Here is a 19,845-nt window from a genome sequence, read left to right on the forward strand (position 1 = left end):
TTTACGGACCTCTGTTAAATAAAAAGTGTAGGTTTCAAAAGCTCATGTACAGGACCACTCTATTCTTGGAAAAAGGAAAAATGTGTACATCAGTAGGATTATAGATGATTTTCCTTTCTCCTCCCTATTCCTATTTCTGGTCTGTCTGCATTTACTAAAATTTCTATGATGACTATTTCTTTTGGTAATTAAAAAACGATCCCAGCACTTTGGGAAGCCAAGGTGGGTGGACCACAAGGTCAGGATTTCAAGACTAGCCTGGCCAAGATGGTGAAACCCCGTCTCTATTAAAAATACAAAAATTAGTCGGGCGTGGTGGCAGGCACCTGTAATCCCAGCTACTGGGGAGGCTGAGGAGAGAGCTGCTTGAATCCCAGAGACGGAGGTTGCAGTGAGCCAAGATTGCACCACTGCCCTCCAGCCTGGGTGACAGAGTGGGACTCCATCTCAAAAAAAAATAAAGAACGAAAACGCACTTTTGTTTTGTTTTCAAAGTAGTACTATTTCATAGTTCTGTTTTCTGAGGAAAGATTAGAGGAATACCCATAATGTCGGGCTGATCTATAAGGATCCTACTGAAAACAGGCTTGCCCTGGTTTCTGGATAGGACGTTGGAGCTGAACAGAATGAGGCATCTCTGGGCCATTTGTCTCTTCCGTCCTTTCCTTTGTGTCCTTCCCTGGGTTTGAAGCAATTCCGTGAGAGCGCAGCAGGTCCGCCCTTCCCTGCTCTTTCTCCCACTCCTCGGGTAGGAGATGATTATGGGGCTTGCTCTGAAACAGTGGCTTGTGGGTGATGCCCCCTACTGGAGGTGGAAAATGCCGGGAAGCAAGAACAAGAACAATCGCTAACCCTGACGCCAGGCTGGCTTTTGAAAGATAACATGTTCTTTTCAGGGCAGACCCGCTTTAAGAGACAGGGACCCAAAGCAGTGCCCCTGCATCTCATGTGTACCCTGCATGAGATTTGTGTGGCTTTTTGCTATTCAGTTCAGCCCTTTGGAAATTCATCCCGGTTCAATTTCTTCCCATGTTGCTCCTCTTTGCGGACAGGCTAAGACAGATGAACATTTTTCTTCGTGGTCTCCCTAGATTATAAGTCACAAAAGTGAAGGGATATGTCTTCAAGAGAAAAGACTGCATTGCACATGTCACAAATGTTACCCAGCCTTTGTGCCCTGAGATTAAGGGATGTCTGGTTGAAATAAAGACAGGTAGAAAAAAATGTCATAAGACTGAAGGAAAGAAATCACAGGCGACAGGAGACTTGGATTTGAAGAGACCTAAATGAGGCTGGTGACATGTCTCCTTGTTAGGATGGTTTCTACAGTGTGGTCTGGGGATGTGGGTGGGACATGTGAGTTCTCCATGTGTTTTATAGAAAGGAAGGGAACAGGTCTATATGGAGGTCTTCTGAATGCAGGATGTTTTGCACGTGCAATCTCACCAGGCTTCCTTCAGCCATGGGAAGTAGCTGCCGTCCTCCAACCCCACAGGAGAAGAGACCAAGGTTTAGAAAGGCTGAGTAACTTGAGCAAGCAGCTAGAAAGTGGAGGAGTCTGAATTTGAACCCGTCACTGTCTGACTCCTGAGACTGAACTCTTTCTGCAGTACTAGGCCTATCTACCTCGGTGTCAGTATTGATAACATGACTAAAAGAGATGAAAATGCTTAGCCTAGTGCTTTTAGCCTTGGCGTGAAACAAACAGCTCCGACTGTTTGCCAGAGGCACTTAATTCTAAAGTTTTAAATGCTTTCTGTTTCTGGCATGAATCAGTTGTTTGCTTTTGAGATTGTAAACAAAGGGTTACTTTATAGTGTCTTACCAAAGCAGTATCAGGTGCTCATTTATTCTCGTGGGAGACTTTAAAATTTATTTTATTTTGCTTTGGTGTTTTGCAGCAGTCAGCAGAAGAGGGGGATGTGCTTGGTTCACTGAAGTGGATAATGGCTAGAACTTTTTAAGAGGCTCTGCTCAAACAGGGGAGAGGAGCTCCCTGCTCTTTATCAAGAGTCTGGTGGGCATGGATAGCAATTCCAGCACTTTGTGGTTTTATAAACACGTTTTTAAATTTTTTTGAGATGGAGTTTCACTCTTTTTGCCCAGGCTGGAGTACAATGGTGTGGTCTCGGCTCACTGCAACCTCCGCCTTCCAAGTTCAGGCAATTCTCCTGCCTCAGCCTCCCAAGTAGCTGGGATTACAGGTATCTGCCACCACACCTGACTAATTTTTGTATTTTTAGTAGAGATGGGGTTTCACCAGGCTGGTCTTGAACGCCTGGCCTCAGCTGATCTGGCCACCTCGGCCTCCCAAGTGCTGGGATTATGGGAGTGAGCCACCGTGCCTGGCCATAAACACATTTTTATCATTGATGTTGAAATACTTTCAAACTTACAGAAACATTGCAAGAAGAGTCCAAAGAACTCCGATATCCATTTATCCAGATTCCTCCGTTGTTAACATTTTACCCCAATTGTTCCATCATCTTCCCTGTTCTATATACATCTACCTATTAGCATTAGTCTCTAAATTTTGAGAGCAAATTGTGTACCTGATACCCCATACCTTTAAATACTTCACCTCATCAAGGACATCCTCCTACATAACAATCACAAACCTTCCAAATCTGGAAAAGATGTTGACACAACATGACCATCCAATTCACAGAATTCATTCAGAATTTGCCAACATTTCCCATCAGTGAATTTCCCATCAGTTTCTTTCCCCTTCCTTCCTTCCTTCCTTCCTTCCTTCCTTCCTTCCTTCCTTCCTTCCTTCCTTCCTTCCTTCCTTCCCTCCTTCCTTCCCCCTCTCTCTTTCTCTCTTTCTTTCTTTTCGCATGGTTTCAAACCAGGACCACCTGTTCCTTTGTCATGTTTATTTCCTTTCAATATGGGACAGTTTCTCAATCTCTTCTTGTCTTTCTTGACCTTGACATTTTATGAAGAATACAGATTTTTCATGGTTTTTCCACTGTTTCCAGTGCCTTGTGCTCAGGCTGTGCATTTTGACAGGAACATCACAGAAATGAGGACTCTTCTCAGTGCATCTCATCAGCGGGCACGTGATGCTGACCCTTCACACCACTGGGATGTGATCCTTGAAAGTCCACCTGGTCAGTGTCTGCCAGCTTTCTCTACCATAAGCTCACCATTTCCTTCTTTGTGATTGACAAGTATTTGGTGGAGAGATGTTCCAAGCCTACACCAGTATCAGGGGCTGGGTGGAGGATCGATGAACATGATATTGGCAGAGCCTCTGAGTATCGCCCCACCTACTCCTATGATTCTTAGTGCCTTTATTTACAGCCTTGGTGATTGTTGCCAAATGGTGAGAACTGGCTTCCACCATTCCTTCTGCATTTATTTGCCGACATTTCATAGTAAAGAAGAGCCATCTCTTCTGATTTACTTATCTACCTACCTACTTACCTACCTATCTATTCATGTCAATATAGACCAAGCTTGTCCAACCCATGGCCCACTGGCCACATGTGGCCCAGGATGGGTTTGAATGTGGCCCGAAACAAATTTGTGAATTTTCTTAAAACATTATGAGATTTCTTTTTGCAATGTATTTTTTAGCTCATCAGCTATCATTAGGGTTAGTGTATTTTATGTGTGGCCCAAGACAATTCTTCTTCCAGTGTGGCCCAGAGAAGCCAAAAGATAGGGCACCCCTGGTATAGAAAATGAGTTGTAATCCATGAATACCATTATTTATTTTGGTGCTCAGTGGTCCCAGATTTGGCTAATGAGCCCATTCAAGCTGCCTCTTCTGTCCTTTTGACAGGTCTACATCATTCTTTCTTTGACACAAAGAATATCAAAGAACTTTCTGGAACAAGATGCTCCACGCTTCTCTTGTACTTTCCTTGCCCCAGCTCTGGAATCAGCCATTTCTCCAAGAAGCTCTGATTCCTTTTAGTAGAGGGTGGTGTTTAGAAGCCAAACACTGGGTGCTCCCTCCTCCTGGGGTGCTATTGTTTTCTAGGCCCGCTTGGTAGGCACAGCTAGGAATTACATGTGTGTACATGTGTGCACACACACTCACTGTGTAGTATATATTTTTATGTATGAATACACATAAACACATCTATCTACCTGTCTACCTACCTATCATCTATCTACTTATTTCTCTACCTATTTATCTATGTCTACCTACCTATTTATCTATCTATCTATCTGCCTATTTACCTATCTATCTCTCTATCTACTTATCTACGTACCTATCTGACCACAAGGTGACACTGACATTCCAATTACAATCTATCACCTCAGGATTCTTTCTGTTTTCCCCCTTTCCATATTTGTAAATCCCTTCTCCAACGGTCAAAAACCTGACTCCGATTAACCTCAATTTATTTACTCCTTCAGTCAGTCTCCCTAATGAAACCCATGTCCTGATGATACCAGCTGCCTCTAAGTCCCCGCTCCTGCCACCACCATCCAGCCCACAGCCACTTCCGGGGCCCTGGCCATGTGCCACCTCTAAGAAAAGAGAAAGGAAGAGGGAGAGGAGGAGGAAGAGCATCTTGAAGTCTTGATCATTTTCTTTGGGGTCTTTCTGTCTTGTTTTTTGTGTAGTTAACACAATCTAGAGTGCCCGTTGTTTGGGACCACCCTTACTCCCAGGCTACGCAGAGAAGATAGACTTTTTTTTTTTTTTTTTGTAGACAGGGTCTTGCTCTGTTGACCAGAATGGGGTGCCAGGCTCAAGATATCCTCCCACCTCAGCCTCTCAGGCAGCTGGAACTATAGGCACATGCCATCGTGGCTAATTAAATTTTTTTAAGTGACTGGGTCTCTCTATATTGCCCAGGCTGGTCTTGAACTCCTGGGCTCAAGTGATTCTGCCTCGGCCTCCCAGGGTGCTGGGATTACAGGTGTGAGCCACCATGCCTGGCCTGGACCTATTTTTATACCAAAAGATTGCCATCCCCTCCACTCTTCCAGGTCACTGAATAGGGGGCAGTCAAGCATTGGTAGGCCAGCAATTGGCTTGATCCTTTCCATCAAGGATTTGAGCTGAGGGTGGTAGAGACTCTAGGCTTAAGTGAATGGCACGTAGTCTGGCCTGAAGCAGCCACTTCTGCCACTGCGCACTGGAGGAGAGACCCCTCTGCAGAGAGAACAGAGGCATGGCACACAGAATGGTGCCAGGTTTTGTGGGCCCTGAAGCTTGTACAACTTGGGGATCCTCTCTAAGAAAAAGAATGTGACTATGAGCACATGAGCCTGTGGCGTTTAGATGCCTTCTGCTCTTTCCACACTGTTTTATGGAAATCAGCCCAGTGGCTTTCTACTGCTTGACCAAGAAGCTACGGCACCAACGACAAAGCAAACGCTAGCTGTTTTTTCCCCTCTTAATTTTGAAGGCAAAGTCAGCTCAACATTTTTGTCCCTGAAAAATGTTCCTCTTAACTAGACCACTGAATTGCCAGATAAGATGTGGGATTTTGCAGCAGTAAATAAAGAAAAATCAGAAGTTATAGTTTTGGCATTGCCATCCCAGGGTGTTAGTCTGGTTCACAAAGATGCCTTCTAAATCAAATGTCTGGGTGTCCTTCAGGATTGCTGTTGATTCAACATTCCCGGGCAGGCTTTACATCCAGTGCCAAAGAACTTTGGAGTTCATATCAGAAAAAGTTTGCAAATCCACTAGCTGCAACTTTTGGAAGTGAAAGTTAACCCCTTTTCTAGGAAGTAGTAGAGGGCAGATGAGCAGAAGGCTGCTAACTAGAGAGACTGCTAGGGTTAGAGGGCTTGCCAATAAGGGGCACTGTGCCCCTGGGGGTCCGTTGTGCTCAGCCCTCTCCACTGACCCCCAGCAGCCAGATCAGCAGGAGCAGTGTGCCACAGGGAAGCACCTTCCTGCTTGTCCTCACCTCCACATCCTAGCCAACAGGACAGTGTAGAACAGGGGGTCCCCCCTGCCCACTCCCCTGCTCCTTCATCCTTCCCTGTAAATCCAAGAGTTAAAAGGGATTTGGAGGACCTTTTATGAAGGAGGCTACAAAGTTATCATCATTGATGTCAAGAAGAAAGACTACAGAGTACTGGATCAAGAGGAGACTTTTTCATTATTCAGTCAATTCCTGGCTCAAGTTCTAGCTCTGTACTCTCTAAGCAAGTTACTTACACTTTTCCAAACATTAGATCCCTCTTCTGTAAAACGGAGGTGAAACTAACACCTAAAGTCCTTGTGAATAGCAAAGTTCAGCAACAACTCTCCCACAGCTAACAGATCTGTATGACCACCAGGCTCTGTTCTGAGGGCTTCGCTTACACTGTTTCATTTAGTTCTTGCAACAACCATTTGAGTTAGTTGTTATTTTTATCCCATTTTACAGTAGAGGAAAATGAGGCACAGGGAAGTTAGGTGATTTGCCCAATTAATTAATTCATTGTTATTTTTATTAGGTCTGGAGAAACTGTATGATTGAAGCTCAAGTTCAAGGCTTTAGTCTGATTAAAGGCTCCTTTGCTCATTTCAGAGGGGAATTAGCAGCAGGTCCTTTCACCACTAAATGTGGAAAGAAGAAAGTGGGATCATATTTGGAGACTTACCGGGTGTGGGCCAAACCAGCCTGTGGTTCATTAAGAGAGAAAGAAAACCTTCTGTTCCTCCTCTAGGTTGGGTGAAAGCACCAGGATGTGGAGAAGGCATGAAGGTCTCAAAGAGCCTGAAACTTTCTCCCTTGGTGGGAAAGGAACAGCCCTTGTGTCTGTGAGGCCCAGAGGGCCAGCATCAGTGGCACTGACCTCATAGGGTAGCCCATTACCTTGGCTGCCTCAGGTAGGGTGCCAGCTGCGACTCTTGCTGAGAGGAGCCAGGCACTGAGGGGCTGGCTACCCGGATACAAGCAACCCACCTGTCCTTTAAAAGTATACAGCTCACGTGCCTGTGGCCCCAGCTACTCAGGAGGCTGAGGCAGAAGAATCGCTTGAACCCAGGAGGCGGAGGTTGCAGTGAGCCGAGATTGCGCCACTGCACTCCAACCTGGTGATAGAGCAAGACTCCATCTCAAAAAAAAAAAAAAAGATAAAAGTACACAGCTAAAGCCGGGCGCAGTGGCTCATGCCTATAATCCCAGCACTTTGGGAGGCCAAGACGGGCAGATTTCTTGAGGTCAGGAGTTTGAGAACAGCCTGGCCAACATGGTGAAACCCTGTCTCTACTAAAAATACAAAAATTAGCCTGGTGTGGTGGCACCTGCCTGTAATACCAGCTACTTGGGAGGCTGAGGCAGGAGAATCGCTTAAACTCAGGAGGCGGAGGTTGCAGTGAGCCAAGATGGTACCATTGCACTCCAGCCTGGGTGACAGAGCAAAACTCTTGTCTCTGTAAAAAAATAGTATACAGCTAAAAGCCCAATGCACCTTTCAAACTTTCAGTGACTCCTAAGTTCAAAATGATACATTGTAATTATGGGACATTAGCTGGCTTTCTATTTAAGACCTACAAGCTTTGACTAATTTGGGAGACAATTTGGTGACTTTCCCCTGAAGAAAGTCTTATAAAGAGATATTGCTTGGGGAGTGTCTAGGTCTCTAAAAGGATATTTGTCTAAAGACCCTCCCAACTCAGTCATACAGCCGTTTAGCGGTACAGCCAGAACAGAATGCTTCCTCGGATTTAAGAGCTTGGGCTGTGGCGTCGTTTTGACATGTATCCAACCCCAGCTCCACTGACCCACTCAGGGAACCTGAGCAAATTGCTCATCGTTTCTACACCTCCTTTTCCTCCTAGGGCTGAGTGAGGATTAAATGAGATAACGCACAGAAAGGCACAGCACGTACCTGGCATCGTGCTGAAGGGAACTATTCTTATGGTCTACTGATCTTCCTAGGACTCAAGCAGGAATAGCACCACCTAGCGAACTCGCTTTTGGAGTAGACTTTCTTTTTCCCAGCTTTGTTGAGATATAACAGACATACAATAAACTGCACACATGTAAGTGTACAATTTGATGAGTTTTGAACGAGGTACACACCTGTGAAACATCATCACAATCAGGATAATGAACAGATCCATCATCCCCAAAAGTGTCCTTTCCCCTTTTGCAATCCCTCCCTCCCTTCTGCTTGTCCCCCAGCAAACATGGGTCAGCTCTCTGTCACTATCGTTAGCTTGCATTTTCTAAAATTTTTATAAATGGAGGCATACCATATGCATTCATTTTTTTGTCTGGCTCCTTTTACTTAGCATAATTATTTTGAGATTCATCCATCATTGGATGAATTTCAACTTGGTTTCTGTTTCTTTTTATCCCCCTGCACGTGGTGGATAAAGTATTTCCAAACGAGAGACACAGGCCAGTGGGGTCCTTCTCCAAGTTCCGGGCTGGGTTTCCTAGTCATAGACCTGCAGCTGCCTGGGGTTCTAACACGTGTGTTTTGAGCACTCTGATGCTCCCTGTGTCCCAGTGTGTGCAAGTGTATCTGGTTCGAAAGCCACAGGACTTACCAGAGTCCACACCAGAATCTTGGATGCAACTTTTTCACGTCGCGTGTGCCCAGACTTTATCGCCAGAGCTTCGAAGTTCTGAAGTGTGGCCTGGTGTGAAACTCCATTTTGAAGTAATGCCACTACTTTCTAAAACTCATCTGGGCAAGGAACACTTAAGCAAAAGGAAGGGAGTTCAGGCTGGGCGTGGTGGCTCACACCTGTAATCCCAGCACTTTGGGAGGCCAAAGTGGGCAGATCATTTGAGGTCAGGAGTTCAAGACCAGCCTGACCAACACAGGAAAAACCCATCTGTACTAAAAAGACAAAATTTAACTGGGAGGGGTGAAGTGCACCTGTAATTCCAGCTACTCGGGAGGCTGAGGCAGGATAATTGCTTGAACCTGGGAGGTGGAGGTTGCAGTGAGCCGAGATTGTGCCACTGCACTCCAACCTGGGTGATAGAGTGAGACCCTGTCTCAAAAAAAGAAAAAAAAAAAAAAGGTTTTAGGATTATAAATCATTCTACTATAAAGATACATGCACATATACGTTTACTGTGGCACTGTTCACAACAACAAAGACTTGGAACCAACCCAAATGCCCATCAGTGATAAACTGGATAAAGAAAATGTGGCACATATACACCATGGAATACTATACAGCCACAAAAAAGGATTAGTTCATGTGCTTTGCAGGGACATGGACGAAGCTGGAAACCATCATTCTCAGCGAACTAACAGAACAGAAAACCAAACACTGCATGTTCTCATTCATAAGTGGGAGCTAAACAGTGAGAACACATGGACACAGGGAGGGGAACATAACACAGTGGGGCCTGTCAGGGGTGAGGAGCTAGTGGAAGGATAGCATTAGGAGAAATACCTAATGTAGATGATGGGTTCATGAGTGCAGGAAACCACCATAGTACATGAATACCTACGTAACCAGCCGACACGTTCTGCACATGTTCCCCAGAACTTGAAGTATAATAAACAAAAAAAAAATGGCAGGGAGCTCAGGTAGCACCTGATGGTAGGAATCACATTCCTTAGAAGATGTGCTGTGGGCTGCTCTGTGCAGCTTGAAGTACCTTGTAAGACATCTGTGTGCCACGGTGAGTGCGGACCTACAGTTTGTTTTGTTTGTTTGTTTGTTTTGAGATGGAGTCTCACTCTGTCACCCAAGCTGGAGTACAGTGGTGTGATCTCGGCTCACTGCACCCTCTGCTTCCTGGGTTCAAGCGATTCTCCTGTCTCAGCCTCTGGAGTAGCTGGGACTACAGGCATGTGCCATTGCGCCCGGCTAATTGTTTGTATTTTTAGTAGAGACAGGGTTTCACCATGTTACCCAGGATGGTCTTGATCTCCTGACCTTGTGATCTGCCTGCCTTGGCCTCCCAAAGTGCTGGGATTACAGGCGTGAGCCACCACGGCTGGCAGGCACCCACAGTTTTAGTGACCACATGTGAAAATAAGTCTGCTCCCTGGGTTTATTTCAGCACACATGACCAGAGAGCCACTGTGTGTTGTGTACATCAGGAAATAAACAGGGTGGTGCTGTCACCTGCCTGCCCGTGCAGTTCCAGAAAACCACACTCAAGAGGGCACGGAAATCAATATTGAAAATGAGACACTCAAGTTACCACAAAGAGCTATTTTTGCTTATTCCAAATTGCTCTGTTTCTCTAAGCAGCTATTTTCAGTCAGCCTCTTCTCTGGCTATGTATAGGGATGGCTCAGGCAATCTAAAAAAGAAAGAGGAAAAAGAAAGGAAATCTGCAAATAGGTTCACAGCCCAGGGATAAATCTGGGGCACTTGCAAAGGTGGTAGGAGTCAGTTATTTTCCCAAATACCCAGCCTCTCCAAATTCTACCCGTGGGTTGAAAACCATCAAGAAATAAAAACCTAGGTACGTTAGCGGGTCACTTTCTAGTAGGTGCTCAGGGTTTAAAAATAGAGATTTAAAAGGAAATGTCTCCTTTGCCTCTAGCAGGGGGCAGCTCTCTGCTCTGTCTTTTGCTCTGTTGTCCTGAGACCGCCTTTCGGTGGCAGGTGAGGGGAAGCGCGCATCTATTTTTAAAGCTTTCTGCTTCTCTGACTGTTGCCAGGGAGAACTTGGACAAAAGAGCAGTGTGGTGAAGGGAAGGAAGATCACTGTGAATGCTGGCCCAGTGAGTCACTCAGCGATTGCGTGCTGGTTCTACCGCCCCCAAAGACATGGGATGTCCCCCACTCAGCTCAATTGCCTTTGCTGCCACCTTGTCTGGGTCACTGTTATTTTTCACCTTGGCCAATGGACTTCCTGTTCTTACTCCTGGCTCTTCCAGTCTGGCCTCTACCCTGGAGCCAGAGAGAGCTTTTTAAAAGTGCAAATTGGACTGAATCACAGCTCACATTAATATAAATGCATAATAAAAAGTCTGGAAGCTGTTAATAGTGGCTGTCTCTGGGATAGAGGCGAAGGGAGACTAGAATGTTTTTACTACGCCTGCTTCTGTGTGGTTTGAATTTTATACCATGAGCTTGTATTTCTTTCAAAATTTTAAAAGAATCTCAAACGTTTAATTTAGTCCCTGCACTCCAGGAGCTCTTAATCTTGCATTACAGTCCCCGACACTAAAAAGTCTAGGAATTATGCTTGTTCATTACGGCCTTAAGGAGCAGAAGCCACCATCACCAAGTGGAAGCTATCAAAGTGAGCATTAAGAAAGAGTGTGCTGATAAGCAGAGCTGCCTGAAGGTGGGCTGCTGGGTCAGCGCAGGCAGTGTGCCAGGGCCAGGGAAGATGTCCCAGCTGAGGCTGGTGCCCTTGACCGGGAAGTGGTCACTTGCCCTTGGGGTCCCTGCAGTTCTGTGACTACATGGGATGCCCTGGCGGATACTTTTTTTTAGCCTGATGGATTTCTTTCATTTCTAACTCTAGTTTCTTTTTTCTTTTTTAAAAATTGTTACTTTTACAGATTTGGGGGCTACAAGTATAGTTTTGTGATACTGACGTATCGAGTGGTGGTGAAGTCTGGGCTTGTAGTGTAACCATTATCCGAACAGTGTACACTGTACCTATTAGATAATTCTCATCCTTCATTCCACTCCCCCATTCCACCCTTCTGAGTTCCCAGTGTCTATCATTCCACTCTCTATGTCCATGTGTACACATTCCTTTGCCCACTTATAAGTGAAAACATGCAGCCACCTGAAATTCCTTTTCTTTTCTTTTTTGAGACAGAGTCTCACTATGTTGCCAGGCTGGAGTACAGTGGCATGATCTTGGCTTGCTGCAACCTCCGCCTCCCAGGTTCAAGTGATTCTCCTGCCTCAGCCTCCCGAGTAGAGTAGCTAGGACTACAGACGTGTGCCACCACAAGCTAATACAAGATAATTTTTGTATTTTTAGTAGAGATGGGGTTTCACTATGTTGGCCAGGATGGTCTTGATCGCTTGACCTTGTAATCCACCTGCTTTGGCCTTCCAAAGTACTGGGATTACAGGTGTGAGCCACCTCACCCCGCCAGCCACCTGCAATTTCTATCAGACAAATATAGACCTGCAAGTTATGACTTAATCTTGTAGTTCCCTGTGTCCTGAAGGTACGGACAGCAGTTCTTCTGCAAGAAAAAAACACACACGATCTATATGGAGTCAAATTGGATACTATATTTGGAAGGAGGAGGAGACTCCAGGAACAGTGGCCAAGGAGGAACCATCAGCACGAGCATTCCCAGCTAACCTTCCCCTGCAGCTTCAACTCTAGAAGCCACTTCACTTGTAAGTCCGGCCCCATGGGTTTCCCACCCATGCCTGCCTCCCCCCCTCTGCTTTCTGGTCCCCCCACTCACTCCCTTGGGCACAGTGCCACCTCTGGATACAGCTCATTGTTTGGATTTTGGAAGACAAGTCATACTGCTGTCCAAAGGGGTGACATATCCCTCCAGATGTCATTATTCTTATTGTGGAATAAATAGAGATATTAGTCTGATTGGACAAGTATTTTATGGAACCTACCTTGTTCCCTGGAGTCTCTCAGACGTTTACAAATTGGTTGAACCATGTTTTTATTTTCTCCACCACCTCAAGGCCATACCATTTCTCTTTTTAATATACAGACTATGCCTTGCACAGAGTAAGTGCCAATAAATATTTTTTGAATTGATTTTCCTGTTCAGAGATGTGGCAGAAAGACCCTCTTGCTTTGTGTGCATAATTCTTCTGTGCGGCGATTGCTGAATTCCTTTCTCGTGGATACTGGTCACATCGGCCAGTGCCAGGCCAAGTCTCAGGGCCTGAGTTGAATATTACCTGGGTCAACAACCACAAAGGCGACCCTAGGCTGAGTACAGATTGTGGTGGGGGAAGGGAGCCCAGAGGGGGTAAAAGGAGAACAATTCCAGTCTCTCACGGACAGGGATGAATATGTGCTGTAGGCAGGAGTCAAGGTAAGAGGTTCAGAGACCATGAGATGAGGAACGGATGAAGGAGTGGAGAGCAAAGTGGGATGATGTGATGAGTTCAAGGCCAAGGTGGTGAACAAGGGTGACCAAGCCCTCATCCTGGGTTCGCATCTTCATTCACGCTGGATGCCACCTTGGACAACTCTCTTAGCTCCATGGAGCCACATCACCTCCGTCTCCGTAAGACCAGGGGGCTCATAGTCACTGTGGGGATTTAACAAGGGAACTAATCTTTGAAAAAACACTGTAAACTTGGAAATGGAAATGGAAATGGAAATAGAAGGCACATTTGCAACATTTGGAAACATCTCCTATCTTTAAATAATTTTTTGCATGTCTTCTCTGTTCTCGTGTTCCTCTTGAAGGTTTATTCCCAGGAACCCGGGGTCTTCAAGCTTGATGGGATCTTGGGGTTCACTTGGCTCATCCCTGTCCTGTCGCAGACAATGAAATAGGCTCAGAAGGCTAATGAAAGTTTCCCAGGGCTAATTAAAGAGCACATCAGGCTGGGTGTGGTGACTCACACCTATAATTCCAGCACTTTGGGAGGCTGAGGTGGGTGGATCACCTGAAGTCAGGAGTTTGAGACCAGCCTGGCCAACATGGTGAAGCCCTGTCTCTACTTAAAATACAAAAACTAGCCATATATGGTGGTGCCTGCCTGTAATCCAGCTACTTGAGAGGCTGAGGCAGGAGAATTGTTTGAACCTGGGAGGCAGAAGATGCTGTGAGCTGAGATCACACAATTGCACTCCAGCCTGGGCAACAGAGCAAGACTCCATCTCAAAAGAAAAAAAAAAATAGCACACCAAAGGCCATCCCACCAATCACAGGTTCTTTGACTTGGATCCCTAGTTTATATTTTTATTTTGCTTTTTACTCCCCGGTTTTCATTTTACTTTCCCGACACATGTCATTTTGAGGATACTCATGCTGCTCACCGTAGACCAATATGGCCTAACTGTTGAGTGCACAGTGGGGATGCTCATTCAGTTGCCCCCAGACCCTAATAATACTTACCACAGCTCAGAGCCTTGAATCTGCTACTAGGACCAGGCTACTGTGGAAAAGACGACCTTCTGCAGGGTCCGGATCCGGCTGGCGAAGGTGGGAGGGAAAATGGAAAGCCTCTGCTCCTGTCTGTCACGCCGCTTCTTCTTACCTTCCCTCACAAAGTTAGTCTCCTTCACATCTATTTGGTTCCTTGTAGAGAGCCTGCTTCCCACTACGCCTCTGTCTTAGCTGGTGTCTTTGGCAGAGCCCTGAACCATCTCAGTGTCAAATCCCAGGGCTCCGCTATTTGGCCCTGGTCTAGGTAACTGAACAGTTCCTGCAAACATGAGGCATTGATGTATGTCCAATGCAGGTATGTCATGAAGAGGTTCCACAGCAGAGTGACCAACGAACCAATCAGGAGATGAATTAAACATGTCCTGTGTAGGTTACTCAAAAAAAGACTAATAGTGAGAAACTTGAAGAAAGATGGGTGCATTCTTTTTGGGATTGTGCCTTCTTGAACAAGTGGTAGAAAGAGGGCCTGAGAGTCCTTCAAGGGCACAGCTGCCAGGGGAGGTGTTGGGTGATGGAGGCAGAAGCATTTTTTGCCCCTCATTTAGCAGACTTTCAAACACTGCCGCCTCCTCCTTCTCCTCCTCCATGGTTGGGAGGCGCCACGTTCTGCTTCCCCCAAAGCCCCAGGACCCGCTGCCCCAGCATGGTTGTTTCCTACAGCTGTTGCCATGACCCGACCCCAAGTCCCGGCTATTGACCGAGGGGCCACTTGACCTCCCCAGTTGTCTCAGTCTGCACTTCCTGATGTGGAAGCCTCCCCCTGCTGTGCGGCAGGGCCTCTGGGTGCTGGCCAGCCTCTTCCTGGCTCCCTGTGCCAGCATCCTCCCTACAAAGGCTGAGATGTAAGATCTGTTTTCCAAACCACCAAAACCACCACATAAATATATGAATGCATACATTTGTTAAAAACGGGCAGACAATACTGCTAACGACCAAACCAGAGCTGGCTTGGGAAACGAGGGCAAGCCATCAGCAAGCTCGTCAAGGTGTGGCAGTGAGGCGCGTGGAGAGCGGCTGGTGTCAGAGGCTGGGTTCCTGCACATTCACTGGCTGCATTGCTGCTAAAATAAGTCGCAGTTTCCTCATTTGCAAAGTGGGGTAAATAATCAAAATAATGTCCATCCTATTTACTTTACAAGGTTCTCGTGAGGATCAGAGAACATAAGCCCTATGAAACTGCTTTTGTTTTTTAAGAAAGCTATACTTGTAGACAAAACTATTTGTTTCATAATTAGCAAAGTGCCTCGCTGAAAATAAGTGCTCACTAGACTTTAGAAGTGTAGTCTGATTGTGAAAGAAAATGTGATTACTTCATGGCATTTCCTACCTGGCAGTCTTCTTTGTTTGCCTGTCTTCCCTGCCTCCCCCACTAGACTGTAAACCCTCTGAAGTCAGGAATTCTATCCATCTCACTCAGAGCTATGTTCCTTGTCCCTTGGGGGGATTGGAACAAAGAAAATATCATTAAGCGGTTTTTGAGGGATGAGTGGCGGCCTTATGGCTCAGAAGAACACAATATAGGGAACAGTTACAACAGACTTAATTCTGGGGAATGCAAGCTTTTTTAACCAGAATTTGCTGCTGGTGTAGAAATGGAATATATCTTAGAAAGTGACCAGGTCATCTTGGAGATTGAAAAATGGAAGGAAACACTGAGTGTGAAGATCAGATAAGATCAGATATTGAATAGGAAGAGATTTGTTCTGTCTTCTAAAAAGCTGACTCCTTTTGTATTGCCCCAGAGTGTAGAACAAGGACCTATGGAGAGATGGGGCTTGTTTCAGTTAAAGACACTTGAAAATAGAATGGCTGGCTCAGGAGGTGGTGAGGTTCTAGACAGAGGAGATATTCAAGAAGAGGCTGGATGAATTGTGGCACTAATGTTGTAGCTAAACTGAGGAACTATGGTAGTAAATAAGGTATAATAGGGCCTCCATGACCCTAGTTCATTCTAATCTGCAGGGTTCCAGAGGCAAAGTTCAAAATAAGTTAATTAACCAATTAATCGATTTACTAATTAATCAACTAATTAATTAATTAAGAGAAAGGGAAGGGCCGGGCGCGGTGGCTCACGCCTATAATCCCAGCACTTTGGGAGGCTGAGGCGGGTGGATCACGAGGTCAAGAAATCGAGACCATCCTGGTCAACAAGGTGAAACCTCGTCTCTACTAAAAATACAAAAATTAGCTGGGCATGATGGTGCGTGCCTGTAGTCCCAGCTACTCGGGAGGCTGAGGCAGGAGAATTGCTTGAACCCAGGAGGCGGAGGTTGCGGTGAGCCGAGATCGTGCCATTGCACTCCAGCCTGGGCAACAACAGCGAAACTCCGTCTCAAAAAAAAAAAAAATTAAAAAAAAAAAAAAGAGAAAAGGAAGAGGGAAGGGAGAAGAGAGGAATGATCTGGGATCTCTGCCACTTCCCTTCCTTGAGAATCCTTTTCATTCTCAACCCAAGACCTTTGATAAAGAGCATCAGACACCACCCACACCCATCTCAGAACAACTCATGACTTGCATGCTCCTTCTCCAGCCAGACTATACCCCTCACTGGGACACATGGCCTCAGCTCCCATCGTCTCATCCTCAGCCAGGCATTCTCTCTTGGTGGAAGGAAGACCACTGTTTACTCCGTGCTGAACTGGATCCTGGGGCTCTTTGTGGATGACCTCTACATACCATGTGGAACAGGACGTGGCATCCCATTGTTATGGGCTGAATGTTAGTGTCTCCCAGCACCCCCAAATTCATATGTTGAAGCCCTACCCTCAGTGTGGCTGTACTTTGAGACAGGGCCCCTAAGGAAGTAATTAAGGCTAAACAAGGTCACAAGGGTGTGGCCCTGAGTGGATAGGATTAGTGTCCTTACAAGAAGAGACACCAGGCTGTGCTTGTGCTGTGTCTCTCCCCTGTCTGTCACAGAAGGAAGGCCATGTGAGGGCATGGCAAGAAGGCGGCTGTCCACAAGCCAGGGACAGAGTCCTCCCTAGAAACCAAATGGACCAACATCTAAATCTTGGACTTCAAGCTCCCAAAACTGTGAGAAAATAAATTCCTGTTGTTTAAGCTGACTGGACTGTGGAATTTTGTTATAACAGCCTGAGCTGAGTAAGATGCCCTCTTGGTAAAGAAATTTCAAGGAGGAAGCATGATTTGGATGCTTATTCTGCCACTTGCAAGCTGAGGGGCCTTGGGCGAGTTATTTTTCTCTCTGAGCCTCAGTGTGGTCATTGGTAAAATGTGCATCATAACATCTATTGCAAAGAGCTATTATGAGGATCAAGTGAGAAGTCTGTGTGTGGGTATCTGGGGCACAGTAAAACACTTGGAAAAAGTTAGATTTAAAGAAAAATATCTACATCTTGAGACTAGAACATTTCTCGTTGTGACTGCCTGTGCATGTGATCACCTGATAAAACAACAGCAGCCTGCCCACTTCGAGGCTGCCTCCTCTGGACAGCGGATTGAAGTCCCCATTTGCTTATCAACCTTCTGGGCTGGTAGAAGATCATTCGTCTCTCAGCAACACCAGCCTCTCCCGGATCACCAGGATTCACATCCCAGAGCTCCCTGTGCTTTTCTCCACAGAATTTTGGGATCACAGCTACAAGAATCAACCAGTCTGTTGGAACATTTAAGTCCTCCTGCCCTCCTGAGATCTGCCGACACAGGTAACAATTCCATCTGCAAAACTTTCAAGTAATGATGAGTCCTCTGGGACCATAACTCACACCCTGAGGCCACCCCTGAAGGACGGCTGGAGGTACCCCACCGAGGAGTCATCCCGCCCACTGGTCCCAAGAGTCATGCCCCCTCATTAGATCAAATCAGAGGCAGCCAGAGATTTACAGCTTCTCTCAAAACATCTGGACCGGCAATGTCGATTCCAGACCAACAGCAGGAGAGTGTACTTGGGGCCACATTACAAGCCTTGCTTCTGAAGAGCAGCTGCCCTGAATGTTCACCTCGAGCACATCTCAGCATGCTGCCTCCTCAGAGTGTGCACATCTGGACTTGAAACTAAGAGAAAGAACGATACATTTTTCTTGCTGTTGAAATATGGCTCCCCAGGGACCCAGCAGGTCGGGCCTGTACATACACTTCCCGCATTCTGACCTCAAACAAGCCCACATTCTCTAGGATAACCGAAGGGAACGCTTCCAAGTCTGCAGGCTGCCATCAACTAAGAATGCAGGCATCCTCACTTCGTGCTGAGAGGAGGCTCTTCAACATCACTGCCTGCGCTGAGCTTAGGGGAGAAGGAAGTAGAAAATGTGATTAACATGTAACCATAAAATGTTGCAGCCATAAAAAAAGAGAGAAGTTATGTGTAAGTTATGGCTGCGTGAATGGCCACATCAAGCCACTTCCAAAAGCCCCATCTCACTAAACAGCAGTTAGCTTGCTCGACAAGTGGAAACCGCTTTGAGACATTTCAAAATTAGTGATTTTCTGCCAACAGCTACACTGACTGCACCAGAGATCCTGACCACAATCCTTGCTAGAGTTTCAAACACACTTGCGTTTGACTTTTTGTATTTTTTATTTTTTTTGAGACAGAGTCTTGCTCTGTTACCCAGGCTGGAGTGCAGTGGTGCAATCTCAGCGATTTTCCTGCCTCAGCCTCCTGAGTTCAAGTTATTCTCCTGCCTCAGCCTCCTGAGTAGCTGGGACTACAGGCACCCATCACCAGGCCTGGCTAATTTTTGTATTTTTAGTAGAGGGGGGATTTTACCATGTTGGCCAGGCTGGTCTCAAACGCCTGACCTCAAATGACCCACCCACCTCAGCCTCCCAAAGAGCTGGGATTACCGGCGTGAGCCACCACGCCCAGCCAAACAGACTTGCGTTTGACTTTTAAAAAATATGTTGCATCTTGCAGAAAAAACCCACGTGGGCTGGTTCTCAACCTCAGGGTCGTGATCAGGTGTGATGTGTTACAACTAATTTGTTTTGAAGGTAAAGTAAAGAAGTCATGCTGTGAAGAAGAGAAAGGTGGAGAACACTGGAAATGATTGTGGTAATAAATGGCATCCTCTCACACGGATTCTGAGGAGAGTTCCTGATTCAGAGAGAAAGAAATTGTTAAAGAAAGACAAAGCCCACAGTAGTGATCAATAGAGAGCTGAGACCATCTGCTTGCTTTGCGAGAGGACCCACACAAGGGAATGTTCACCGAGCAGCTATAGGGCCACAGAGACTAGGGGATCTCATGTTCTAGAAAGGGAAGTTTTGCCAGAACACAGAGGCTCACACCTGTAATCCCAGCACTTTGGGAGGCCAAGGCCAGAAGATCACTTGAGCCCAGGAGTTTGAGACAAACTGGGGCAATATGGTGAAAGCCCATCTCTATGAAAAATTTTTTACAAATTAGCCAGGGGTGGTGGCACATGCCTGTGGTCCCAGCTACTTGGGAGGCTGAGGAGGGAGGATTGCTAGAGCCCAGGAGGTTGAGGCTGCAGATAATACGACTGCACTCCAGCCTGGGTGACAGAGTGAGACCCAGTCTAATGAAAGAAAGAAGAAAGAGAAAAAAGGAAGGAAGGAAGGAAGGAAAGAAAGAAAAGGAAAGAAAGAAGGAGAAAGAGAGGGGGAGAGAGAGAGAAAGAAAGAGAAAGGGAGAAAGGTGGAAGGGAGAAAGGGAGAAAGAGAGGGAGGGAGGGAAGGAGGGAAGAAGGGAGAATTTTCTTATCATTATGCTGATTAAGGGTTGCACATAGAGCCTGGGTAGGGAAGAATGCAATCCCTAGGTTCATGCTATGAATCTTAAGCCTATACTTAGCCTGCTCATGATGCATAATGACAAATCCCCCTTTTCACTCTGCAGGGGAGTCTTTCTTTAGGTCAGCATGCTGGGGTAGCTAATAGTTCCTTGTC

At 46.2% G+C, this 19,845-nt stretch overlaps 2 long non-coding RNA genes across 2 annotated transcripts; both read right to left on the minus strand.

The window, feature by feature from the left end:
• Positions 1–12,487: 12,487 nt before the first annotated feature.
• On the minus strand, positions 12,488–16,000 carry LOC116553759. The gene is made up of 2 exons (XR_004269896.1): positions 13,921–16,000; positions 12,488–13,334 (listed from the first exon to the last, which is right to left on the minus strand). It is a non-coding gene; the product is annotated as an uncharacterized LOC116553759 (long non-coding RNA).
• A 339-nt stretch (positions 16,001–16,339) lies between these two features.
• Positions 16,340–18,538, minus strand: LOC116553678. The gene is made up of 3 exons (XR_004269861.1): positions 18,085–18,538; positions 17,458–17,988; positions 16,340–16,569 (listed from the first exon to the last, which is right to left on the minus strand). It is a non-coding gene; the product is annotated as an uncharacterized LOC116553678 (long non-coding RNA).
• Between the last annotated feature and the right edge of the window lie 1,307 nt (positions 18,539–19,845).

This window comes from Sapajus apella, unplaced genomic scaffold (genome assembly GCF_009761245.1).
Source record: "Sapajus apella isolate SASKATOON/1434 unplaced genomic scaffold, GSC_monkey_1.0 scaffold13, whole genome shotgun sequence".
Classification (NCBI taxonomy): Eukaryota; Metazoa; Chordata; class Mammalia; order Primates; family Cebidae; genus Sapajus; species Sapajus apella.